The sequence below is a fragment of the Sus scrofa genome, chromosome 18, assembly GCF_054392235.1.
Source record: "Sus scrofa isolate SSC_HxYL_T2T_F1_AM1 chromosome 18, Sscrofa_HxYL_maternal_Yorkshire_Landrace_v2.0, whole genome shotgun sequence".
Classification (NCBI taxonomy): domain Eukaryota; kingdom Metazoa; phylum Chordata; class Mammalia; order Artiodactyla; family Suidae; genus Sus; species Sus scrofa.
Genome location: NC_139400.1, coordinates 46,083,269 through 46,104,567, shown reverse-complemented (window position 1 = coordinate 46,104,567; position 21,299 = coordinate 46,083,269). Strand labels below are relative to the sequence as shown.

The 21,299-nt window shown below is 42.6% G+C and overlaps 1 protein-coding gene and 1 long non-coding RNA gene across 9 annotated transcripts in view; both read right to left on the bottom strand.

The window, feature by feature from the left end:
- The window catches only part of ELMO1 (engulfment and cell motility 1), a 555,188-nt gene that overhangs the window by 137,887 nt on the left and 396,002 nt on the right, over nt 1-21,299 (bottom strand). The gene's annotated exons all lie outside the window — the stretch shown is intronic.
- LOC146395017 (uncharacterized) lies at nt 8,312-16,057 on the bottom strand. The gene is made up of 2 exons (XR_014834258.1): nt 13,565-16,057; nt 8,312-13,275 (listed from the first exon to the last, which is right to left on the bottom strand). It is a non-coding gene; the product is annotated as an uncharacterized LOC146395017 (long non-coding RNA).

Sequence of the window (21,299 nt, the reverse complement as noted above, 5' to 3'; positions counted from 1 at the left end):
GCAACGACTGTTTAATTCACCTCCCTGTGGTCTAACTCCACCAGACAGACCTATAGCCTTGGAAGACGTCTCTCCCCATCCACTCAAACTCTGCCCACCCACGAATACAGCAAACAGGACAATCAGTGTGTGTGACGACACTAAGCCCTGGCCAGTCTCTAGCTGGCAAGAAGAACAAGGTCTTTAAATTTTTAAACAAGTTCTTTAAATTTTTGGTGACTCCATTTCCTCATCTAGAAAATAGGTATACAAATAGTCCTGCTGGGCTGTTATAAAGATGCAGTGGTTTATTACATCTATGTAAAAAGTAGTGAACAGTGCCTGGCCCACACTCGATGCTCAAGGCAGGTTAGCTCTTCCTGTTGCGATTGATTTTATTCCAGTTGCTGGGAGAAGGGAAAGATCCTGTCCAACTCTCAATGCTGAATATCAGGGACTGGATTCAACATATTATATTCACTTTGACTTAGACTGGACGACTCTAGAGTCACTTGAAAATCCGAGAGAACTCATTTTTATTTGTTTTTACATTTCCCTTTCTAATACATCCCATATCCTACACATGCCAGAAAGAGGCAGTGGGAAGAAGCCTTCCCTCCCAGGAGCAAACCAAATAGTTACAAGCCTGCAGTTAATGCTGGTGCCTGAAAGAGCCTTTTCATTTCAGGTCCCGTAACTAGCTTCACCAACCCTCCATCCGCAGGAGTGAGAAAACCACCACAATCTAGAATCATTTCCAAAACTCCTTAATTCAAACCTTCAGCGAGAATGCTCAGGACCTCACTCAGGTACCGAAGCCACTGCTTAAGCCGGCAGTTGATTGAGATGGGGCTGTGGCAGGATTCAGTGGACCCGTTTGTGAAACAGAGATAATGAACTTGAGAGTATAATGCATTCTTGGTTATTCGTGTAGGGCAGAGATCTTACTTGACCCTGAAATGGGTTGTCATCAAAGTGTTATGTGATTTGGCATAAGTGTATTTTCTTAAGGCCAAGAGAGAGTTTCATAGCTTTCAAATTCTTAGACTTCTGTGATCCAAAAATAGATTAATAACTACTCTCTCTCTCTCTCTCTCTCTCTATATATATATATATATATATATATATATATATGTATGTATGTATTTTGCATTTTCACTGCTTCCATAAAAGGTTGTTTCTTTTCTCATTCTTGTCAACAGGTGCCAGCACTACACTTATGTCAAGTGACACTAGTTAGGGGGAGAGAAGACACCAAAGAGAATAGAGGGTCCTTCTCGTGAGATGACTGTCACTTAATGCACATCTACTGGAAACCAGACTTCCTCAAAACTGTGCCTGAACTGAGATGTGCTGAGGAATGAGATGCAGCAGGAGAGAGGCAGACGCTCCCTTCCAATCAGGTGCTGTTCTCCATCCAGCACACCATCTTGAACATCTTGGGACCAGAGGACAGCCTACATTTCTAGAGAGGTCTCAGCTAACGAACAGGACACTGACCTGATCCGACAAGTTTCCCCTGTGTTCTGTGCAGTTGCCCACAGTTAGGAAACTCTCCATCTCTTCCAGAGCGTCAGCCCCTTTTTCCAGGTCACAAAAGTAGAAGGTCTCTACCAAACACCCAATCACCCTTACCCCGATTTCGAGTCTTCTGCAGACAACACCTTCCTAGCTCTTGTTTCCTTATTGTTCATCCCAGAGCCCATTCAGGGCACAGCAAATTCCATTGTAGAGCCACGTGAAGACCCACAACCCTCTTCTGTCAGTAGGATACTGTTTTAAAGGACAAGCCAGTAAGATTTCCCACGGATGACTATTTCATGTGCATATATTTATGAACCAGATGATAATGCGTTTTCTCTTTTTCTCTCTCTGTTATTCGAACCTGAGTGGATCGTAAATTGAAAACACCAAGTGTGTTGTCAGTCTCTCTGGCACATAACATAGGAATTCACATTTTAAAAAAGTAACAGTTTCGAAGCCTCAAAATCAGAAGACAGAGGAGAGATATACTGGGGAGAGGTATGTAGGCAGAGCTGGAAGCCCCGAGTTCAGCCCCCACTCTCTGCACCCAAACCAAAGGCAATGCCTTGCCCCCTCCCACGTTTGGAAGGATTAGAGATCCTCTGGAACCCAACACTTGAGCACAGTGCTGAGGTCGGTCTTGCCACATATATTTTTAAGTTTGCAGCTAGAAGGGTCCCTAAAGGCAGGAGTTTCTCCTTTCACATGCTGCCCCCCCCCCCCGCCTGTTTACAGCACTGCTTTCTTATTCTTTCTCCTTCTAGCCAACAGAATTGAAAATTTCATCACCAGTCTCAGAAAATTAAACCCCAGGGAGCAAAGCAATAGCTGAGAGCATCCCTTCCCTGGCAAAGAGCCAATCCTTGAATACAACTTTGCCAATCCTCTCTGGCTTTCGGAGGTTTAAACGGATGCAAAACAGAGTCATTTCAGAAGCTTTTTTTTTTTTTTTTTTTTTTTTTTTTTTTTTTGACAGCTAGAATCTTTCCAACTGCACTCTAACTCTTTTTGCCATTAATTTTTTAAAAAGAGAGAAACCAGATTTCAATTTGGAGACTAGTTTCATGAAAGAAAGGGACACGACTCAGCAGGGAACGGCAGCGCAGGAGGAAGAGATGCTTCCTTCTGTGGCTGAGGGTCTGAAGAAGTGTTTGATAGATCATTGCAACAACGTATCTCTTCACAATGCAAACCCAGCAGCACACTCAGGCAGCTCAGGGCTCCGCTCTGTGCCTGCTCCTTTCTCTCTCTTCCCAGCAATGCACAGGGTTGACTCTTATTAATTAAAGCATCCTCTTTTGAAATGGATCAGTGCCCAGGGAGAGACAGCAAAACTCCACTCTTCACAATGGTCCTAACTAGACAAACCAAATACACAGTCAACTACAAATCTGATCACACTCAAGCAGAGCACGCAGCCTTTGGAACACAGAGGCTCACACATCACGGGAACCCTAGAATGCCTGCTCTTCCCTGTGCTTGTTCCAATTCACGGTTTTCTAGGCAGACAATAGGACAAAGCTACATTTTAGCTCAGGCTGCTAATACCAGCAGACAGATGTGTAAGACTGAGGTTTACTCACCAAGCTCCCGTAAGTCCATCTTTCCCTACTACAAATACTGCTTCTAAGCCGCTGTCACCACCAAAAGACTTAAAGTCGTCCCCCTGAAGAGCAACGTGCTGGAATACCAGATGGTTCCTGAGTAAGCTTGTTCACGAAATAGATTTCCAGTTGAGCCATGTGAATGGAGACCCGCCGCACACCTTTGAATGGTATACACTTCAAGTCCAGAAGAATAAGCATGTAGCTTTGCTTATGTTTATGGAGCTGGAGCCCAGGGGTGCTCCGATTGGCAGGAATCGCAGAAAGATCAGCCAATCAAAGGGAGCTTCCATTTCAGGGAAACTCCTGCTCATTTATTTAGCATCTTCAGAGATCATCGGCTTTTCAAGGAAGAGATTTTCTCTTGGAGTAGCACAAGAGAAAACAATAAGTTCATTTAATTTTAGTGCCCTATGCTCTTTCATCAATAATGATATAGTGCTTCTGAGTGCTCTCAATATTCCCACTTTCCTTATAAAGAACTAAAAACAAAGGAAAAGAGGAAGAAGAAGAAGAAGAAGGAGAAGAAGAAGAAGAAGAAGAAGAAGAAGAAGAAGAAGAAGAAGAAGAAGAAGAAGAAAGTGCTGGTGATGGGCCGGAGATAGTTCATATTCATCAGCCTCCACCTTGTTGGGAGAAAGAAAGGGGGAGGGCCTGGGCTCAATAATTACTGATTCTGTTGCCATGGAAACAGACTGGCTGCAGCGAGTTGGATTCGTGTAGAACATCTGCTGCCAGACCCATAATCAACTGCAATCTCATCTCTCCCCCTCTCCCTACTTTTATTTGATTGTGAGTTTGCTTTCTCCCTCCTTCTCTTTGCACAACGGTTTTTGTCCAGAAATGTCAGGTAACGGCCTCACTCTGGACACATGGCACACACGCACCAACGGTGCTCACAGTCCCAGAAATGCGCTCATGCAAGAGTGCATCCCAGCAGGGTTCCCATGGGAGGATCCATACTCTGATTTCCACTCAGGATGTAAACAAACACACACAGCCTCTCCTGAGCCGCCACCGCTAATTCAAATTTACTGTAAGCTACCTCAAAAATTAGTACGGCATCTTTTAAAATAGTTGCCATCTAACAGCCCTATAAGCCCCCCCCCATAAAAGTTTCCAATGGCATTTCTTGGAGAGCACTGTGGGGGTGGTTCCCAGCAAACCTTTGGAATGAAGCAACTAAACAGGGACCCTTGGGGAAAAAAGCTTGCACAAAGCACTTAGGCTCAGATCCTTCTCCGTATTAGCATTTCACCAAGGCGCCCTGAACATGGGGATCCCCCTGGGAATGTCCTCAGACCATTTGCTTCCCCCTCTCTCCTCCCCTTGCTTGCTCCGAATTCTTCTGGTTGCCTGACCAGAGTTAATGTCACATTCTAGATGGGCTGCAATCTTTCTCTTTAACAGCAGGGGCCGCCACTGAGCAAAGAAAGGCTGCATGGCCTGGTCAAACACAGGATGGGGATCAGATGGTGAGGTCTGTGGAATAATAAACGGACCCTTGATAATAGAGACCGAGGGAAAATGGTAAGTAAAAAGAAGGCTCTGATTCTGGCTTCACTTAAAGAGAAGGGAATTATTCTCTGTCCCACTGTTGTGAATTTCAAGGAGATCCTTCCCCTAAAGGTCTCTACAAGCCTGGTGCCCTTAAACTATTAATAACACAGACCAGGCTTGGGAGGGAGCTGACACCAGCTCTTCGTGTGTCTCTGGTTCTTAGAGCCAAAGTGAACTGTTCATTACCGCACACCCGGTGCCTAATAAGCAAGAGAAGCCCCAGGCCTCCTTTATTCCTAAACGACTCTTTGTCCAAATCCGATTTCCATCTGTCTCCAAGTGCTCAGCTCTGGCCCAAGGTCTTGATTTGTACTTTCTCTTTCAAGAATCTATGTCCTGGCTTTCCATCTTGTCTCCTCGTGCTACTGTGAGCTTGGGAAGGAATTCTTACACAAGCTCTGCCTCTCAGGCACCCAGCCATCTTTCTCTGCTCTGTCCAGACTCCCTGGATATCTCAGGGTTTTGCTACTATCTTTCTGGAAACTTTCTAACCTCGTCTGTCTACCCTTCTCTGCCATGGGGACACCTACTCTTTCTTTCCCTCTCACCCTCCTGAGACTGTTCAATTTGCCACTGTTTTTATACCAAACCATGCCATTCCAACCAGGTCTTCCCTCAATCAAAATGTAATCATTTGTTCGAATATTTAGTAAGTGTTTATGCTAAACACTGTGCAGGTGACAAAACAAACTGCCATGCCTTTTGCCTTATGGCACGATGACCCTGGCAGAGGACACAAAAAAAAATCTGAAAATGTAACTTTCTTACAGAGCATGAAGGAGAGCTGTGTGCAATGAGCACACATCATGAAAAGACTGGACTTTCGAGGTAAGGAAGAATGTCTCAGAGGAAGTGATATTTCAGCGAAGATCTAAAGGAAGAATAAAAGTTAAATGAGTTGAAAGTGAGGGGAACAGTGTCTCAGACATTAGGAATGATACCTGCAAAGGGCCTGCCTAGATGCACAAGGCCTAGGAAGGAGGGTAGCGTCCTTGAAAACTTGAAAAAAAGACAAATGTGGCTGATCGGGGTGAAGGTGATGAAAAGGATAGGGTGAGATGAATTTGGAGAACAAGCACAGGCCAGACCTGCAGGGTCCTGGAGATCATGGTCAGAGTCTGGTTTTTCTCCTGTGAGAAATGATAAGTCACTGAAGTCCTTCACTAAATGACTGCCTGTCCCCGCTCCCCAACACACCTCCGTAACTCCCCCAGTGACTTGAACAAGTTAATAGGATATCAATCTGATTAAAACAGTTAATTTCAAGGCACGCATAACTTGTTGGACTGACCTAGCTAACATTTACTAAGTGGTTAATAGTCCAGATAGCATTTCATCTGGATGAATCAAGTTAATCTTCACAACAATGCTGTGAGAAGCTATTAGCATCCCTGCTATACAGCATGAGGAAATGGAAGCATAAGAAGTTCAATAGCTTGACCCAGGTTCTAAAGATAAAATGCGGCAGGGCTGGGATGTGCACCAAAAGATGCGAGCTCCAGTTTCTCTAAGTGTGATCTCCAGGGACCACCTGTATCAGAATCATGTGGAGCTCTCAGCAAAATGCGGATTCCTAGGGTCCCCTTGCATCCCTCCTAAGCCACAGTCTCAGGGGAGGACTCTAGAGACATTTTCCCAAGATTTCCAGGGGATTCTTATATAGACCAGTTTGAGAATCATTGCTAAGGGAGGCTTAAATAAAGGAGAAAAAAAAAAAAAGACTAACCCTAACTTAAGCTTTAATGCACCAGGTGGAGAAAGGCATTTTTTTTGAGAGTGGGGGTTTCACCACTCCAAGCCATCCCAAAGGACCCATTTACATCAGAAAAAGGTCACTATCCTTTAACTACCAATTTTCATGTTGAGGATGGGTACCCAAAGCACAGTTTGGGGCCCAGTAGCAATGCTGGTGAGCAGGCAAATGAAAAAAGAATAGGTGAGCTTCTGAAAGACCAGATTCACCAGCTAGTTAGAGATGCTATCAGACCTGCCAGCAAGAAGACAGGTAGATAATATATTATCCTGAACCCTAAGAGCAATCATAAATTTTCTTTGGGTTATTTTTTTTTCCTAGAGAATTAATTTTTAAGACAAAATTGCAAGGTAGACAGAGAATACTTTTTGGCTTTCAGTAGAATCCACCCCCCTCATCTCTGCAAAAGCTAGCAAACAGGCACTTTGGTTCACCTAGCTAGTCATGGTTTTAGTTCTGAAAAATAAACAGCTTCACGTACATTTCCAGAGGGGTCACTTTATACAGAATAGCTACAGAATCTCTAGAAAAAGTCTTCCCCAAATTTCCCCATGGATTCCTGTCTACTAGTTTCGTTACGAGATCACAGGCTGGGTTAGTTAACCTGGTCTTACTGGGGAATCTTCCCTTTCTAGGCGGTGCAATGCACAGAGAACTATATCCAGTCTTTTGGGATAGAACATGAAGGAAGATAGCACGAAAAAAAGAATGGTTATATATCTATGACTGGGTCACTTTGCTGTACAGCAGAAATTCATACAACACTGTAAATCAACTATACTCAAATAAAAATAAAATAAGATTTTAAAAAAGAGCATACACCAATTTAGAGAAGTGCTGATGAATCTCAAAAAAAGGGAAACCTAGATTTTATTGCCTTGATATTTGAACTTCTGCTTGTCAAGTTCCCAAGAACTGGTATGAATCATACATTTCATGAACCTGGACTCTAGAGGCTCAAAATGTATTACTGGTAGCATATCATCAGGTTCCTGAACACATTCAGATTTATTATGTGCTGTCTGCAGATAGGAGAAGGGAATCACAGCATCCAATATCGGAAAAATCATGCCTGGACATCTGAATAAAATCAGAAGAAGTCTCTTTCCATTTCGCCCCACACTATGGCTTATCCTCTCTGCTCTACTCCGGGTAGGCACTGTTAGTACCATTTGTCCTGCATTTTCCTGGGGAAGATTCAAGCTAATTAAATTCTATTCCTTTTCATAAACATGATTTGTAAAATGTATTATTGCCATTTTTTTTTTGGTCTTTTGTCTTTTTAGAGCCACACCTGGGGTATATGGAGGTTCCCAGGCTAGGGGTTGAATCGGAGCTGTAGCTGCCGGCTTATGCCACAGCCACAGCAACATGGGATCCGAGCCGCGTCTTCAACGTACACCACAGCTCACGGCAATGCCGGATCCTTAACCCACTGAGCAAGGCCAGGGATTGAACCCACATCCTCATGGATACTAGTCAACCACTGAACCACGACGGGAACTCCCGCCAAATTTGATGTAAGTCATGTACATTTGCCATACGTTCAAAATAAATACACAACAAAAAATTCCATTAGGTGACAGGTGTTTGGGGATCAGAAAATGTTGTGACTATTGTGATTTCTAAACTAGCTGTCAAAATTTTCCTTCAATCTACCTACAGGTTTGAACCAAAATGAACACCACTTATACTGGGCATTTAAAAGAGAGCTGAAGAAGATTCCATTTACTGAATTATAAAGAGGTGGTGCTAATAGCAAATGCTTCTGGTCCCTAACAAATTACTTCCACAAGTTGGGCACTGTTTTATCATCGTGCATGTTCATCACTGGCAATGAATGTAGCGGGCATGACCTCCTCCATTCATGTCGTGGCTACACTGAGTCCCATTTTTGTTTGGTTGATTCTTTTTTTTTTTTTTTTTTTTTTTTTTTTTTGTCTTTTGTCTTTTTGTTGTTGTTGTTGTTGTTATTTCTCCCGCGGCATATGGAGGTTCCCAGGCTAGGCAGCATATGGAGGTTCCCAGGCTAGGGGGTCGATTTGGAGCTGTAGCCACCCGCCTACGCCAGAGCCACAGCAATGCGGGATCCGAGCCTCGTCTGCAACCTACACCACAGCTCATGGCAACGCCGGATTGTTAACCCACTGAGCAAGGGCAGGGACCAAACCCACAACCTCATGGTTCCTAGTCGGATTCGTTAACCACTGCGCCACGACGGGAACTCCTGTTTGGTTGATTCTTAAGAGAGAGCCATTAGGGTCAAAACGAGCTGCAAGTCAATTCCAAACAAGTAGGGTGTATATTGCACGAAGCTCACCTCCAACTACGTCTTAGCCTTCTTCAGATACCCTCTGTCCCTACCAGGCCCAGGAACATGAGGACACCCACACACTGACTTCATTTCACGCCCACCTAACAGAATCAGGCCCAGTACAGACCGGACTAGACCACGTGCCCCATGGGTGTGAGGTCAGGAATAAGCACTCGGTTCTAATGGGTCAGAAGTATAAACTGCAGTTGGTCTGTTTAATAACATTATTTCATTCAAGAGACATTGGAGAGAGATTTCTCTAGTCAGTTGGGCTGGCTGGTATATATAGTTAGCTCTGACTTTTACATGGTTCATTTTAAAATCAAAACATATGCAAACCCTCAGCTATACATGGTCAGGATAATTTTACCCATCTTTTTATCCCCAGGGGGAAGTAATTATAATAATATTCCACAGAAAAATCTTCATACCCAAGCAGCTGCTTTTTTTTTTTCACCCTCATGATGAGGTGATCATAAGCAGAATTTACAAAGCCTGCATTAATGTTACTTTATCGTTGGGTCCCAGGATGCTAAGCTCTATGTGATATAGCCTCAACGTCTATGGGAAGAAGACAGAAATAATAGAAAATGCATGTGCAGAGCTTCAGTGGGCCGATATGATAGTAAGACCCCTTTTCTAGCAAGGGTGGCTAAGATCCATGACATAAGTAGAATGTCCACGTCACCATCCAGTAAGTGACAGACCCAAGATTCAAAGTTAGGTGTCTGTCTGTGAAGCACCATGAGCAGTGTACTGCAGTATGCTTCAGAGTGCCCATAAGCAAGGAGTCTGGAGCAGGTAAGACTGTTCCATTAGCATCTAAGAATAAGCCATATTTTGTAACTCATGATGAGGCATTCATAGATAGAAGTATATCCTTCAACTTTGCTATTCTTACATTCCCTTAAAAATGCCGAAAATATAAGCAAAACCCACAAACACTGAAATAAAACTAGATTCACAAAATGCAAACCCGTCTATAAGAAGGTCTCCAATCTATGCATTTTTGCTCCCTTCTTTTAGGGCACAGACCTCTGGCAGGTGGTCACCATGATTTGCATTTGTAGGTTTCGAAAAGTCAAGGTCTAGAAGTCCTTGGGACGTGAAGGACTTGTCCAAATGCAGTGAGCTAACCTGAGAAGAACACGGGGGCCAGAAGAGCAAGGCTCAATATAAAGCATCCTTTATAATTCTGACTGCTTTTAAAGGAATAGTTGGTGGATTCTGAAAGTTTATGGTCTTGCCAACTCAAATTTTTCAAATATACCATGGAAGTGCATTCCAGAATTGTAGGCTGATGAAAAATCATGCCAAAAAGGAAAAATGAAAATGCCAAAATCCTCAGCTCAGCCTTGCCAAGCATATCCACCTGCAATATGGTGGCAAAAAGCTACTGGGCCAATGGTAGGATAATCTCTAAGTGATGCCAAATGGGAAACAGCTTCTTCACCATTAGGAAAAGGGATGCTTCTGGGCTGTCATCACATTCTTCTTGGTCTTCAGACCTAATGCATAAATTAACCTCTCCCAATTCTGAAAAACAAAGGATGTCACACGCAAAGGAGTCTACCTTTTGAGAAAAAAATTAGTTTCTGATCTTCTTGGCAGCTGGTAGAGATTAAATGTATTGTTTTACCAAATGGTTAACATTTGATGCCCTCACTTTCTCTCCTCTTTCTGCTCATAGATTCACAGATGACCTGTATGTTCTGGTCTCCTTTTGGAACAGGGATCACACGACTGCAGAACAGAGTAAACCAGGGATGAAGGAGAAGGAGAGTTGGCTGAGCAAGCGGGAAACCAAGAAGTAGAAGCAGTTCGTTCAGGCAAGGAGGGAGGATGAGGGAGGTGGTAGTCAGTCAACTTCCGGGAGGTCAGGCTCTAAGATGTGCAGGGGGAGGGTAAAGCAGGAGTTGGAGGGCTTGGAAGAAAGTCCAAGAGGTCTGCACAGAGCCAGATATGAAACCACAAGATGAGGACACCCATGGGACCAAGAGGGTCACCATATGAAAATCTAGGATGAGTCCTATTTAAACTCAGTTATTTTTACATTGTCCCCTGATAAAGAAGCGAGCTTTGTCAGCAGCCAGTCACATTACAACTATGTACCCAGCAACAACCAGTGTTTCAATATCAGCAACAACCCAGCACCTCTCTAGGAAAACAACTCATGGCAAACTGGCATTGCCACCATAAGGACGGGCTTCTTCTTAAACTCAGTCCCTCAGTATTATCAGCTTGTAAGAGCCAGATTGCTTGCAAACTGTTCTCTAGTATACTTCCAATTAGAGGAAGCTTTGAAATGTGAACCATGACCCCTAGGCAGATGATATTAACAGGTTATTCCCAACTCTCACAAAGAATGAGCTTTGCAACCTAATTTGTGCAGCAATTAAATTCAGACTAAAACATAATTTTATTTTATTGCTCAGTACTTGCCTGCATTTTTTTAAGCCAGTAATTGCAGGAAGGAGTTAATTTGATAATATAAATAAAAACTGGCCCCCAAAGGGCAATAACCAATCCATTTACATGCAAAAATGCTCCACCTGCAAACCATCCCTAGGCAAACATGAAACATGATTTCCAAAATTCATTGCCTGTAATTCTCTTAATACAGTGACAAGCATGAGAATTATGAAGCAAATATTTCAAATAATGACACATGTTTAACCATGAATAAGTGCTCTTGTCCATATTTGGGGGGAATCTATTGTGTGTCAGATATCTCAGTTGTTCTATACATACACTGAAAAAATATATTTCATCAAAAAAGTCCAGTTTTTAAGTGAGGAATTGGGTCTCCAGTCACGCAACTAATGTTTTGAAAGTACTTATAAATGTATGTTGTCTCATGTTTCTTTCAAGTCTTGGGAAGCCAAGAATACAGCCTTATTATCTTCAATGTAATAGTGCTCCTTTTATTAAGTTTTATTTTTAGGTATTCATTATATTTCATGTCTCTTCCCAGTTAATTCTGTTCAGCTTTCCTGGTAAGCTTCTATTCGTACATTAAAACCCTCCAAAGTAGAGTCCTTCTTCTATACAATCCCTCCTGTGAATTAGTCTCATACAATGTATGGGATTTTGCTACTGCACGTGTCATGTTATTTTGTAATTATCCCTTTCCAGAGCTATCCCCAATACTGCGAACTCCTTAGAGTCAGATTTATTAACGCAACACTGAGAATACCATCTCTACATGTCTCTGATACCTTAGCCAAGACTACAGAATCTTTTTGCAAACCTTTGCAGTGACAAATCCTTCTCAGTACTCCTCTGTCATTCTACCCAATCTCATGGATAAAGTGAGGAGCTGAAGATGTCTTTGAAAACATCTCAGTGACTCATCTCAGGTTGTCTCCCATCCCTTCTTCCTCCCACTCCTGCAACCTCCAGCCTGAGTGAGAAGAGGATGCGCTGGAAAGCAGTCTAGAAACCTCCCCTTTGAAAACCCATTTTACAAGCAGCCCAGGTGCTGGGCCCAGCTCCGTCTGTGATATGGCTCATTTTTTCAAAGATGTCACATCTGCTCAGAACTTTTTCCCAGTTAATGAGACTTCCTCGAATGGAGCCTCCGAGGGTTTTGATCTTAGCACCAATCAACTTCAGGCTGAGGATGCAGGGCCCTGGCTGGGCCAGCACAGCTGGCTCAACCCCATGCTTTATCTGAAGGACAAATAAACAAACTTAGCCTGAATTTATAACAGGAGCTGTTGAAGTCAAAGAATACCCTCTAGACCAAGACCACTTATCAGACCACAACCGGAGCTTGGTAGCAGCATGAACCCCCAAACTTTGAAGTTGTTTTTTTTTTTTTTAATTTGACTGTAAGGACTTACATATTTAGTAGAGAAAAGAGAAAAATGACAGTTAATCACATCATGAAGAAGAAAACACGGTTACAATTTTCCAAATTTAACAAACCTTCTTAGTTTGCATTTTTACTTGGTTAAGATATAATTTTGCAGCCCGGTTCCTCCCCCATTTAATATAATATTTTTAAAATGTTTCTTATAGTTAGAGACTCTACAAATGTCATTTTAAATGACTGAAAATTTTGACACATAATTAAAAGTGTCCACAAATTAGTTTATCATGTTCTCATGCTGAAATGCTTGGTCAATGTCCATTTTCTTGCCACTGTAAATAACAACAAAATGAACATCTATAGGAAGACCTTTCATTTTTCTCTCTGGAATGTCTATGATTCTAAATTGCTGCATTATATTGCATGGCTTTATAGATGAGGTCAATTGGTGAATTTCCCAAGAGGAAGTTTGTCCCAACATGTTTCTTAAAATTCTGTTGAAATGTCAAGGTTTCTGCCAGCAAAGTGGTAGCAAGGGGCCCTTTAGTGTCACTGTGGGTGCCAATTTCTCATCTTCTTTCTGTAGAAGGAACTCCAGGTCTGTCGCCTGATATAGACAAGGGAGGGGAGGATGGGAGTTACTCAACCTCACAAACCACTGGAATTTGTTCTATAGTTTGCAAAGTTTGTTCTGGGATGTGCTTTTTCCTTTTAAAACATGATTAACCTATTCTTTTTTTTTTTTTTTTTTTTGTCTTTTGTCTTTTTTGTTGTTGTTGCTATTTCTTGGGCCGCTCCCTCGGCATATGGAGATTCCCAGGCTAGGGGTTGAATCGGAGCTGTAGCCACCGGCCTACGCCAGAGCCACAGCAACGCAGGATCCCAGCCGCGTCTGTAACCTACACCACAGCTCACGGCAACGCCGGATCGTTAACCCACTGAGCAAGGGCAGGGACGGAACCCGCAACCTCATGGTTCCTAGTCAGATTCGTTAACCACTGCGCCACGACGGGAACTCCTATTCTTTTTTTTAATTGGCTTCTCTGCCCACCACCTGCTAATGGCTAGATTAAAAACTCAATCTGCTTAACATTTGTTGCACACCTGTATACTTTTTTGGTAGGCATCTTGGGATAGAAAGGTGAGGCCGAATTTGTCCTTATTCTCAAAAGCAGAGTGGAAGAGAGTGCAGATAATGAACTATAATCTAAGAGCAAGGTTTCTAGTAGGTCCTTCCAGGATTCCACAGCATTGCATTGGGCAGCTATGAGGGGGGACAAAGGGTGGTTGGGACCTTTAGAAGCAAGTTAATTGGCTAAAAGAAGTTTTCAAACTCAATGTATGGCCATGCATGTTAAGTGCTACAAGAAAGGGAAAAAGCAAGTGCAGCTAGAAGTTCCCATTGTGGCTCAGGGGGTTACAAACCCGACTAGTATCCAAGAGGATTCAGGTTCGATCCTTGCTCCAGCCCAGTGGGGTAAGGATCTGACGTTGCTGTAGCTGTGACATAGGCCAGCAGCTGTAGCTCCGATTTGACCCCTAGCCTGGGAACTTCCATGTGCTGCAGGTGTGGCCCTAGAAACCCTGCCCCCCCCAAAAAAAAGTGCACCTAAATGAAAACAATTATTTCTGCCTCCTTGAAAGGGCTCTGCAGAACCCATGGGAGGGGCCTTGAACAATGGGCACAATTTCAATAAAAAGGGTGAAAGGTCTTTCAACAGAAAGGGTGAAAGGTCTTCCTGGTGGAGGGAACACGGATAAGGATGGAGACTTGGCTGTGCGAGGTGTGCTTGGGGAGCCATCGATATGATTCACTATAGGTTAGTAGGGGTGTGTTAGGGTGCAGCGGGCATGTTGTTTAGAAATGTGGTTTGCAATAGGTTGGTGGAGCTTGGTTATCACACTGCAAGAAGAGGAAACCAAAGGTTTTTGGGAACAGATGTGTTGTTAGAAGACCTATGTTCTAGAAAGGTATTTCTGGCAGCTAGGGGAAAGAGAACTCATCGATGGGCTGCGTCCAGATTCAGGGAGAACATTAAGAGACAAGCATAGTCTCCACAAGAGGTCATGGTGGCAGGAAGCAGGGTACTAGCGGTAACAGCCAGACAACCCTTTTTCCTACACTGGTAGATCCAGAGGATCTGGACCTGTTAGGAGAAGAGGAGAGGAAAAGCCAGGAATCATTCCAAGGTTCCACTTCTAAGAGACAAGGTGCCACTCCCAGAGGTGACGGATGATTGGAAATGAGACTGTGGGAGGGGAGGAGGAGGTGACAGGAGAGAAACAAGAAGGCCTGGGGAATGCCTTAGTTTAAGGGGTCAGTGAGAGGTGGTGGCAGTGCCCTGGGAGTCCAGGAATGGAGAGGATCCCAGGAGGCCCAGGTAGGGACACAAGCTAATACTTTAGGGCAAAGGAGCATGAGGAACATGGAACAAGCCATCAGACTTGACACTCAGGAGGTGACTGCGGACCCAAATGCAGCAATTTCAGTAGGTGGACTTGGGTGAATGTCAAACCACAGCAAGTGGAGGAAGTGGGCAAGGAGATGGCAATCTCTCCTGGGAAGTTCAGTGCAGGAGGTAAGAAAGAAACTGTAAAGAACTTGAAAGAGGACGAGGGGTGAAAAAACATTTTTAAGGATAGGAGAGATTTTTAGGCTAAAGAAAAGAAACTGAAGAGGGAGGAGGGAAGATGCCAATAAGTATAAAGGAGAAGGGGATAAAAGATTTATCTTTATAAAATTTTTGATGTCTTCTTCATCAGAGCAGAGATGCATAACAATACGACTTCTTTCAAGTCTTAAATGAGAACAACTCAATGATTCCTCTCAATCTCCATTTGCTCTTAGAAATCACGTCTTTTGTGGCTAAAAGAGGTTTTCAAGTATTCAGATTGTGTATTAGTGCATTTTAGGGTCATGTTTCTCTTCTTGAGCTGAATGATATTTTTAGTTACCTTTTAACTTTTTTGTCTAAAAATATCACTAGTAACTGGAACGACAATAATTACTTTATTTCTTCCATATATACATAAAAGAGGAAGTAAAATAATTATCATTGATCCATATATATGTGTACACACACACACACACACAGTGTACCACGTACACATCTTGTGTATGTGTTCATGTCCAAAGCCACAGTAAAATAGTTTCTAAGAAAAGAGTGGCCAACAGGGCCAAGTGCTGCAAAGGAAGCAAATAAGACAGAGATTTTAAAATGTCCATTAGAGGTCATTCCTGACTTTGTCAAAACTGATGGCTTTTGTGGCTAAAGAGCTTTTCAAGTATTGACAGTATAATTTAGTGCTTGTTTAGAGTCATAACTTCTCTCCTTCTGCTTAGTTACATTTTTAGTGAGGGCAGAAGACAGGTTGCCATGGATTAATAAGTGAAGTGAAAAAAGATGGTAAATAGAGGCACCCAGGCTGGAGGTGGATAGAGGATCAAGAAGGGTTTTTATTTTTTTTAATTTATTTATTTTTGTCTTTTTGCCATTTCTTGGGCCACTCCCACAGCATTTGGAGGTTCCCAGGCTAGGGGTCTAATCGGAGCTGTAGCTGCCGGCCTACACCACAGCCACAGCAACACGGGATCCGAGCCTTGTCTGCAACCTACACCACAGCTCACGGCAATGCCAGATCCTTAACCCACTGAGCAAGGCCAGGGATCGAACCCACAACCTCATGGTTCCTAGTCGGATTCGCTAACCACTGAGCCATGATGGGAACTCCAAGAAGGGGTTATTTATTTTTTAAAGTTTGGGAGACTTGAGTACGTTTAGATGCTCGTGAGCAGGTAGCATCTAAGAGGATGAGACTAATGATGTAAGAGTTAGAAGGGATTCTGATGGAGCAGTCCTGGAGCAGAGGAGACGGGAGAGAATCCAAAGTACAGGAGGAGGAATCCGCCTCAGGTGCTGCCTTGTCTGAAAAGGAGGAGGGCGGGTGAGTGCAGGTGTAGGAGAACCATCCAGGGTCAGAACTGGACTAGAAACCATGTCTTCCTGGAGCACCTTGTAGTCCTCATGAAAATGGCCCAGGTGCTTTATATATATATTAGGATAAGCCATAAAGAATTTATAATTTTGCAACAATTCAAAAACAATCAAATACTGTCCATTTCAGACAATCAGGTTCATGTTGGCTGATTTAACCCTCACAACAGTTATATTTAGCTCTAACTATATTCTTTCACTGATGAAGAGACCGAGAAATAGAGCAAGGGAATTCATCCTCCCAAGATCACCCAGCAAGGAAATAATGGCGGTAGGGTTTGAATCCCACTCCCTGGGTTCAGGGTTTATACTCTTCATTTATTGAACTTACTGATTGAACAAATTCTTTCTTTGTGAATTTCCAAACCCTTCTCTTGACACCCCTCAACCATGGGAGGGGGGTTGGGAACGGGGGTGTGAGGGTGGGAAACCAAGCCTGAGGCTGTGTCTGCAGCAGCTTCAGGGTTTTGTTTTGTTTTTTTAATCAGCCAGGTCTGTCCAAAAGAGTTTTATAACTTGAAAATGTAATGAATACAAAATTTTGGTACACTGCATCAAAAAACCATCAATATCTTTTATTCAGTCTTACGTTTTCCAGGACGTGCACAAGCAGATTTTATCTGTCTGAGAAAATTCAAAAATAACTCTACATTCTTGACTAACTGGTATCTGTTTCACTGAGGCTTGGAGCAAATACCCAGGGTTTCCCAGTGCCCACTAAAGCAAGCCAAGCAGCTTTTTCTAACACATTTGAGGGCAACAGCATCACCATTTTATGTATTTCTTATCACGACAGACACATTTTCATAGGAAGAGCATCTCTGAGATGTGGTTCTTATCCTCTTCTGCCTTTGCTTTAAGAACACACAGTGGCCTGGGAGCTTTCAGACAGAACCCCATGCTCTGTGATTCAAAAAATGGAAATCTGGCATTATATGCCAATGACATTTTCTTCTGTGGCAGCTCAAGCGGCAAAAAGCCATATGCCCTACACCTCGGATCCAGCCAAGCTACGCAAACAGATATGGGAAAGGGAAATAAGGAAATCAGGAGCTGAAAAGTTCAAGGGACTTGATTACCTCCAGTGCTTAAAACACACAATCACTGTGCAAGAATCAAATCTTCCTACTCTGAGGACAAAGAATGCCAAAACATTTTTTTTTTCTAATTTAAGAACATTTGAGGAGATAAAGGTAAAATGCAAAAGATAATTTTTGCAATTTGCATGTTGGGCTCACGTTTACTATTTGACATGCTATATACCGGCCCCTGTTTCTTGGGCGTGCTTGGGAAGAGAGTGGTCATTCAAATGGGATGGCTGCTGGAAGGCACATTTGTCCTCTGCCTTGGAAGGCCTCTTGGTGGCCATTTGGTAAAAAAAAAAAAAAAAAAAAAAAATAGATACCATTATTGGTATGGCTTCCCCCACTGGTCTGGAAACAAAGACTTGAGAGGGAATAGAGTATTCCCCAAATGTCCAGGGCATGTGGGTTAAGCAGGCCTAAGAGTGATATAAGAAAGAGTGAAGGTGAAAAAATAAAACAGGGATTTTTAAAAAAATATATAACTAGGGGCTCCAACCACTTTCCCTGGAAAAGAGAAAATCTGTTTATTCTGCAACTCTTCAATGCTTTTGAGGCTTTCTATCCATCTTCTACGAAGCTAAAGATATGGAAAAAAATTTTCATTTTTCCTAATACATGGGTGACAATGTCAGTTTGTAACGACCTCAAAGATTTGACATTTGAAGAAGGGATTTGGAATGAAGGGTCTAGAAGTGTTTCTCAATAAGGCCTGTTGGAATTTGGGGCAAGAAAATTCTTCATTCTGTAGAATTGCAGAATATTTAGTACCTGTGGTCACTAGGGATTGAATGACAGTGACCATCCCACATGAAAATAGCATAAATTAATTCAGCTGATTGGCCAGGTGGGCAAATATCACTAATGAGAGAATTAAACATTTCTGGAATTCATTCATTCAATATTTAACCCCAAATAATTGAGCAGATTATACTTTAAAAACACCTGTAGGATATCAAGATTTAAAGCTATTGTTCATGTTTCCAAGGGCATATTTACCTAATTTACAAAGATAGACTTATAAATACACTCCTATTCTACAGCTCGAAGACATTTTCCGAGAGAAATTTTGAATTCCATGCTTTGGGGGCAGAGGTGCAGAATTTCATTCTTAATGAAAGAGAGACTATAACCTTCTTACTGAGGTGGTCCTGGTGCAAAATCCTAAAGTAGAATTTCAACAGAAAGCTGGAGGAAGACATTTCTGGCAGAGGATGAAGATTTAGGGATGAGGCAGGGAAAGTATGGTAGACAATTAAAGAGAATTCTGAACATCTTGCTAAGGTTATGACACTTTATAAGGCAGACAATGCATGGCCAGAGATGGATCAAAATTAAGAATAATATGGTCAGATCTGTGCTGGAGGATATTTGGAAAGTGGCAAGGTTTCGAAGCTGGGAGGGAAGTTACTGCTATAGTTGGTTTCTTAAGCAGCTACTGTAACACTAATGCTGAGTGACAAATAATCCCATCGCTGAGAAGTTCTTCTCATAAGTCTATGAGTTTTAAGCTATAATTCTGCGGTGTAGGTAGGGAAACTGTAACTCCTTTGCCCCTGCAATGAGGGGGCAAGAGGATGTTCATGTTTTTATTTCATCTCTTGATGAAGGCAGAATGCAAGAGCCCAACCCAAGTCATAGGCCTCTGCTCACTTCATGTCTATGAACATTTCATTGGCTGAAACAAAGTCACTTGGCCAAGTCTGAAGCTGAAGGACAGAAGAAATACGCTGCACTCACCATGAGGTCTTGGCAAGGATGTGGAGATATCCCAGTCCCATGGAACAATGAAGAACTGCAACCAGCCACTCAGTCTACCAGATGTGGACAGAAGAAGAATATCTGAACCAAGGCAATGAGGAGATGGACGGTGGAGGACCTTACCATGATCAGGTGACTTACACTGATGGTTTCTCAAGAGGGTCTAGTCCATAAACTGCCAAATAAAAACTCACCAGACCACTAGCTTCATGAGGGCGGGAACCACCTGTCTTCTTCACTTCTGATTTCCTAGTGCCTGGAGCAGTATCGACTGTGTTGTGGACACACAATGACATTTGTTGAAAGAATGGATAGCACCTAAAGTGTAGATTTTATTAGTAACCAAAAGTGGAATGCTGACATGGCCGGGCTGTTTATAGGTGCTGTGAGGTAGTTATGCTGAATACTTTCTATATCCCAGATCCTGAGCAGATCCCATGAATATAGAAAAAGCAGGACTCTACTCACAGGAAATCTGAGTTAGACAGCTGCAGTTCACTGTGGTAAGCTCTAGGTGTGGGTATTCATGAGGATAGACCAGAGGGAGCACTTGAAGGGCGTCTCAATGGGTTGTTGTCCAAAGGGATACTGGCAGGCTTCAGAACTTTCCTAGAGAAGGCATTGGCCAGGTGTGGGAAGGATATCTGAGTCGACTCCTTGCCTAAATGACTTCCTCCCACATAGTTTCACTGAGCACTCACTATTATATTTAATTTTATCAGAACTGCATGGAAAATACATAGAAACAACAAAAGAAAAGGGAGAGGGAGGTAGGAAAAGAAGAAACTAGTAGTTTAGAATTCTCATCTTTCAAATTCAAGTTTCCATGTTGATGTTTCTCCCTGTAAGAACTGGCTAGAGAAACTACTGTAAAATTGAGCCAATGAGGTCCTGTTATACAGCACAGGGAACTATGTCCAATCACTTGTGATGGAACGTGATGAAAGATAATATGAGAAAGAGAGTGTGTATAGATATAAGAGTGGGTTACTTTGCTGTATAGCAGATACTGACAGAACAATGTAAATCAACAATAATACATTTTTTAATTGAGCCTTACTTTGGTAATCTCTTTTTGGCTCTCAACCTTCGCTCCTGCTTTTGATCTGTTAGACCCAGTGGCTTATATCTATGCCTGGATATGGAGTAGGCAGGCCAGCATCTGCATAACCAGGCAGGCAAATGTTTTAGCTCCTATTGGGGAAAATGAAGGTGGATAATCTGGGTGCTCGGATGTAAAAGCATGATTTTGCAACACCTGCACAGCCATGTCCATAGTGTAAACTAGCAGTTGAATGATGCACGTTTAAATAATTAAAGACATATTTTCACCCCCCAGCCCCAAGATCTGTTATACTTTCAGGGCATATTTGGAAATCTCACTTAGGATCTCTTAACTTCTCCTACCTCTTATACTGAAGTCTTAGCAAAAACACCACTGTCTCATTCTAATCTTATCTAGGTTCCCTCTCTGCCCTCCATCCCCCACCACACCTCAACATCTGGTACCCTCAGCTGGTAAGAAGGAGCCTCCACATGACAGTACCTTATGCACTTCTGTTCTACCTTAGCAAACACATCCCTCTGTAAAAGTGCATTCTCAACTCCCTTTTAACACAATTTACTTCACAAATACAAGATAAACATTTTCTTTTCAATCAAAAAGGACTTGGCATTTCTTGAGAGATTCCCATCTAATGGTACTCTTCTTAGCTAGCCAACTCTGTTTCCCATCTGCCCTTTAATTTAAAATGCCTAAATCTCTTTATGCCTAACTTAATAGGTAGGTAATGTCCTTTTAATTGGACATAGACTAATAAAATGGTTTCTGTGCCATTATCAAATCCCTCACATAATCCAAAATGGAATATGGAATTCAGGTCATAGGAACCAGTTAGGAATTCATACAGAGC